Source organism: Carlito syrichta, unplaced genomic scaffold (genome assembly GCF_000164805.1).
Source record: "Carlito syrichta isolate Samal-C Ts95f unplaced genomic scaffold, Tarsius_syrichta-2.0.1 Scaffold313202, whole genome shotgun sequence".
Classification (NCBI taxonomy): domain Eukaryota; kingdom Metazoa; phylum Chordata; class Mammalia; order Primates; family Tarsiidae; genus Carlito; species Carlito syrichta.
Genome location: NW_007257298.1, coordinates 279,667 through 286,021, shown reverse-complemented (window position 1 = coordinate 286,021; position 6,355 = coordinate 279,667). Strand labels below are relative to the sequence as shown.

At 39.9% G+C, this 6,355-nt stretch overlaps 1 protein-coding gene across 1 annotated transcript in view; it reads left to right on the top strand.

The window, feature by feature from the left end:
• Positions 1 to 6,205: 6,205 nt before the first annotated feature.
• Positions 6,206 to 6,355, top strand: part of ADO (2-aminoethanethiol dioxygenase) — a 4,451-nt gene continuing 4,301 nt past the window's right edge. Inside the window, exon 1 of the mRNA XM_008070232.2 lies at positions 6,206 to 6,355. This exon is cut by the window's right edge and continues 4,301 nt beyond it. The gene's annotated coding sequence lies outside the window, so the exon portion shown is untranslated.

The window sequence follows — 6,355 nt, the reverse complement described above, 5'->3', positions numbered from 1 at the left end:
CCAAGAAGTAAAATGACTTGCCCCAAATCACACGACTGGTTGCCAGAACCAGGAGTGGAACTGGTTCCTCTCAGCCCATGATTCTTTCTGTGTTCATTCCTGACGTTCCACTTTTAAATTGTACTGTCAGTTCCCATACTTCTCTAAAATGCTGGAACAGAGCATCTATGTTATGTGGACATGGTTGTTTTTACTTGTTTGTTTTTCCAGAAGAAGGCTTTGATTAGTAGCATTCGTCTCTTGGAGAAAATCCATATAATACTGTCCTTATTTATTTCAAGTCAGTCAATGCCTGGGAATGTAATTTAAGGTGAATTTTCAAGGGAGAAGGTTAAAAACCAAACAACAACAAAACAATGTATCATATGCCTTGTCCAACTAAAGAGAAAAAGATGATTGTCTTACAGTTGATTTGATTAATCAGATTGCTCACACAATTTAATTGCATCCTGCTATTTTGTTCCTAGGGAATTTAATCCTAAATCGATGGTATATGACCATAAAGAGATGTTTACTAAGCATCATTTAGGAAGGATATCTCCCAAGAGAGTACAATTTCACTCTAAAGAGATTTTTCTCACCTTCGCTTCCCTTGATCCTGGCATATGGCACCTGTGCTCCTACAAGGACACCGAACTCTGGAACCCTACACTGCCTGCCCCTTTCACAGTCATTTTTCAGGCAGGCACCAGCAACGAACATACAGCTCTTTGCTGGCAAGTTAAGGAAGATGATTTTCCCTTTCACTGCCTCTTGAAGCTGAACATCAACTGTTTCACCACTTGTGATTCAAATCCATTAATTAAAATAAATATAAAGTAAAAATCTATCTTTCAGCCAGGAGGAAGAGGACAGATGGGAAAGCGGAGGAGGTGGAGATAGCTGATGTCTTCTTAGAGGAAAAAAAAAAGAAAAACAAGAAGCATAAAATGGGGGGGGAGTTAATTAAGAGAGGTAAAGTGTGTTTGAATTTAATTTACATATCACAACTATTTTAGGTCTTATAATCATTGCTGAAAGGAAAACCACTCTAATATCAAATTGATGGAGGGAGTGCTGTTATCTTAAGTCACCTCCAAAAATGGTAATACCTGGCCTTTGGCAGTGCCTCAAACTGAGCATAGCAAAATCTTCTCTTCACTAATAACTTGTGAAAACACACCTTTCTTCCCTCTCAACCTTCCCCTGCATCCAAATTTTTTACTCCTTTCTCCCTTGCCTCTTGTTGCCAGAAAAAGATACTGGCAAGTCAAAGGAAAAAAAAAGAATAAATTTAAATCCTTCTCCATCCCAACCCTACATGCACTAGTCTATAGAATTAAAGTTAGAAAAAGATTTCTATAGCATATATCACACACATACCCATACACACAAAACCTCTGCAATTTATTAGTGCAATATATGAACCTAAAGTCTAACCCAAACACTAAAAATCCCTGAGTGCAGCATATTTAACTAAATAGCCCATATACCAAAGTGATATGATTTCAGATAACCATACAAAGGTAAACTAGAGTAGTGAGTAGAGTTACTTTATAAGATCTTAGTGAGTTGGACAGAGCTAGGAGGGTTATAGTGTAATAACTTTAGAGAAATGAGATAAAAGAAAATATATATGTTTGGTTTTATCTGAATCATCCTTAAAATTGTCTGTCTTCAATGTTTGGCTAATGTGATTCTGGAAAGAATCTTACAGCTAGATCATCTCCCATAACCATGAAGAAACTGGGATACAGTGAAGTCAAGTAACTTTCTTGACTTTGATTAGTAGCATTTCATCTCACCAAGAAAATCCATGTAATACTGACCCTATTTTTTTCAAATTAGTCAATGCTTGGGAATGCAATGTAAGGTAAAAACTCAAGGGAAAAGGTTAAAAAACAAACAATAACAATAACATACAGCTAGTCAGTGGCAATGCCATGTTACCAGTTCCTCTGACTTTTCAACTATTTATTTTTTCTTACAAGTTGACAATCAGGAATGAGAAATATACATCAACATTTTTTATAAGCTGAAAGGAAAGCCACAATATGAACCCAAAATATTTCAAATATAATTAAGTATAAGTTAGCTTGAAAATGGGAAAAAATTTTATCTATCATGTTCTGTACTGACATAAAAAGTAGATGTAGGAGTAAGGTGGCAAGGACTACTGGGAAAAAAGAAACCTTCTTGTCCACTTTAAAAACAAAACAGCAGGCTAGAAACTCTGAGCATTCGATAATGTCAATACTTTTGTATTCCTTCTATTGGATCCCAGTATGACCAAAAGAGACAGACAAAATGAATTCTGAAGGAAGATTTGAGGAAAAGTCAGAAGGTAATATATCTTGTGAATTCAGGAAAATTTGTCCTCACAAAGTGGAGAGGCAGAGTAAGAAGAATGAAAGACAAAAGTACAAGCCTAGTTCCTAAATAATGAAGATATCACTGAACAAGCAGGTGGAGTGAAACAGATAAGGCTGGGGCTCTTCCAGTTCTCCCCGGTTTCCTGGTCAATTAAGCAACTGTAAAAAAGAAAAAAAAAGAAAGAAATCTCAGCTTTACTCATGCTTCTGTGTGCTTCCCCCATTCCTAAATTTAATAGACGTAGGTAGGAGGTGGGATTTCAGCTTTATCAGTCTTACCTATCACCACAGAGCTGTCAACTCATAAAATTTAAAAAATGTGGAGAAAATACACTTTGAAATAGATTGCTGAAGCAATAGCTCATCAGCAAGTCCTGTCAGCTGAAACTACAGAATAGATTCCTAATCTTCATACTAGTTCTCTTATCCTTCCTCTGGATTACTGTCCTGAACCCAACCCTATCACCAATCTCTTAAAAATGTGAAACAGATCAAGTCACTCCCCTGCCCAAAGCTCTCCAAAGGCTTCTCACTGAAATCCAACGCCCTTTCATAGTCTACAACTGTAACTCCATTTGTGGTCTATGGGGCCTCTGCAAAACAGCTCTGGCCTACACCCCCAACTTTACCTCCTTCCAGGAACCCTGATCTCACTATACAGTCTAACCCCACAGGCCTTCAATTTTTTCCTCAATTATACCAAGTTCCTTTCTACCTGGTCAAGTCATGGTACTCAATACCCTTAAGATTGTTTCCTGGTCCTGGAATGTTCCAACCCCAGATTTTTCCATGGCTGACTCCTTAATATTCAGGAGCCACTCAAATGCTATGTCTTATCTCTCCTGACAACCAAATTTAAGTCAACATACTACACACACCTAAATATCACACCATCCTATTACCATTTTATTGTCTTCATACTTCTTCTGTTCAAAATTATGTTGCTCATTTATTTGTATTGTAAAATATCCCCCCACCCCCACAAAGTATACACACACACACACACACACACACACACACACACACACACGGGTAAATTCCTTGGGAATTTGTACCTTGTCATCATTTGTTCTTGCTGAATCCCTAAGGCCTAGAACAATGCTTGGTACCCAAATAAAGAGTATCTACTATACTCTTTATTGAATGATAGATTCTGACTATCCCAAACCTTGTTTCTGCCACTAATTTCCTAGCACTTGCTCACTACCACTTCTCTTTTCCTATCTATTCTCTTTTCAGAATATCTTTTGATCTTCATTCTGCTTCCTGCACTACTGAGGAATCACAGAATAAAGAGCATAAAAAAGAAAGAAGTGAATGCTAATAGAAACCCATTCAGCCTGTGCAACTGGCAGGCCAAGTTAAGTGCTTCTTAAGGGCAAAAGCCCAAAGGGTCAACATCATTCATTAGTGCAGCTCTGCAGGGTCACATCAAAAGGAATTATGGAGGTAGTCTCTCTATGGTCTAAAAAAGTACCACGTGCCCTGTGTACACTCTGCAGTTCTTAAAATTTTTAATGTGCAAAATATTCAGATGTGGTAGGTTTCAGACACTGTAGGTTTTGACATGATCTGGGAAGATGAACTTTTGACAAACACCCCAGGGGATTCTGATACAGACAGTCCTCCGGAAACTTTGAACTCAGGTCAAAGGATAAATAGCAAGGATCTGAGGGATGGTATTACCAGGTAGATGGTTTTACCAGTAAAATAATCTTTTTCCAACTCTACCCTGAAGCTCGTTCTCAAAACAAGTCAAATTCCATGTTAGCATTTGCTTAATATCATGTAAATTCACTGGCCCTTAAGAACTATTTTTAGCCATTTTAAAACTATAATAGCTTCTATCATGGAGCAGCTACTATGTTCTAAATAATGTTATCAGTGATTTACACACATAAATGAATTTTAGATGAAAATTTTGAGATCAGTTAAGACAACTATTAAGAAGTGACAGATTTGAACATCAAACAGATCTGTATATTACTACGGTCTGTGTTCTATGGAGTCTATACTTCTCACTTATTTCTATTATGTCTTAATAGAAATAAAACCAATACATAAAAATCCATATATGTAAGTAAAGTAAGGGAGGGGATTTTTCTAAATATTCCTTACTTTAGAAAAAGACTGCATGAAATTTATGTGGTGGATTTTGAAAAAAATATTTAAATACCTTAACAATGGAATAACAACCTGTGAAAATGAATCAATTGTAAGAATCCTTTTCTAAAGCAAATAATCCTCCTCTTAATCAGAGTCACCTAATAATAAGAATTGGTTCACTATTTACAGATCCAGCAGTGGTTCTCAAACTGGGCTGAAAAATCAAGAATCACTTGGGGGAAACATCTTAAAAATAAATTCTAGGCTTCACTCCAGTTCTTCTGAATCAGAATCTCTGGGGTGTGATCCCAAGATCTTTATTTTTCAGCTCCCCAGGGGCTTTGATGAGTACTAAGTTTCCAAATTACTGCTATCCTAACATCTGCATTCAACAAATGTATACATTGAGGATCCAAAAGGGCAGGATCTGCCTAACTATGCACAGTTTAGAGTGGTACAATATGCTGGAAAAACAATACCCTGACTCCTATTTGGTGCTTTTACACCAATTCAAGTTACCATTTTTGGTAAAACTCTATTTATTTCTACTCTGCTGCTTATGCCTTGCTCATTACTTACTATCCACTATCCTACAACTTATTCCCTCATCTGCAAACTGGGAATTATAAGAATAGTGCCTACCTCTTAATAGATGCTGCAAGGATTAAATAGTATAATGTTTGTTATATAATACACTTAACACAGTGCCTGGCATATTGTGAGTACTCATTAGCTAGGTTATGTAACCCACTAAAAAAGCATGCCTATTTTAATTGGAGAGGGTTTGCTGAACCACTCCAATTACAAAACGTACAAGAAACTCATGTTAGCTTTGGAGTCCAAAAGGCTTTCATCTCAGGGTGAAGTTTAAAATCATGGTATCTAAGGTCATGTTTCCCCAGGCACCATCTACTTATGTCAAAAGTTAGTTCACATCACAGAGAATAACGCTACTGTGAATTAACTTCAAAAGAGCTTGGCTGATTGCTGCAAACCACCGTTTCTCCTAGGATGCCTCAGCATCATCTAATGAGTCAATCTCTGGGTGACAGGACTGGGAATCCGCATTTATACAAAGTCTCCTGTCCATTTTCAGGCAAACTAAGGTTTGATAACTAATAGTATTCAGACTCCTTGACCACAGTAAATGGCCTCAAGTCCTTCCAGCAAAAGCTATCGTGCTCTGTAACCAGAAGAGCAGCGTCTTCAGGCCCTGATGCAAACAACGGCTGCGCCCGGCTGTGCAGAATAACCGGGATGATCACCAGATCCGGCCAAGACCCCCTGAGTTCCCACGAAACTTAGAAAACTACCAAAGCGCCCTCCGCAATCCCCGCGGTAGACAGCGCTGCCCAGGCGGTTACGAGGAGATTAGGCTGACTCAACAGCTTCCTTCCCAGGGCAAGGCCACAGGAAGGCGACCCTGGACCGCTGACCAGACCCCAGCGGCGCCAGAAGGTTAACGACCCTCTTGCCCTGATTCTTGCAAAGGCCAAGCTGCTCCACCACGCCACAGGCCAGCTGCCGGAAGTGTGCACCCCAACATGCTGAGCGTGCCGGGAGTTGTAGTTAGATGGCTACTTCTCTGGCGTGCCCATTCATTTTCTTTCGAACAAGAAAACACCTTGGAACCCTGAAAAGGTCGCTTTACACCCGCACATAGCCAATATTCCCTCCACTTCCCAGTTAACACAGCGAGCTCTTTCGGCGCTCAGGCGAAATTCCGGACTACAAGTCCCGGCATGCTCTGCGCGCCCCCAGAGCGCCCGGCCACCGTCGTAGCTGCGGGCCGCGTGCATGGCGCGCCGGGCGTAAGGCAAAGCCTGGCACCGCCCGCGCGGCCGGTACCTGCTCCCGGAGCGTGAGTGCGGGGTGTGGGCCGTGCTCGTGCGCGCTCG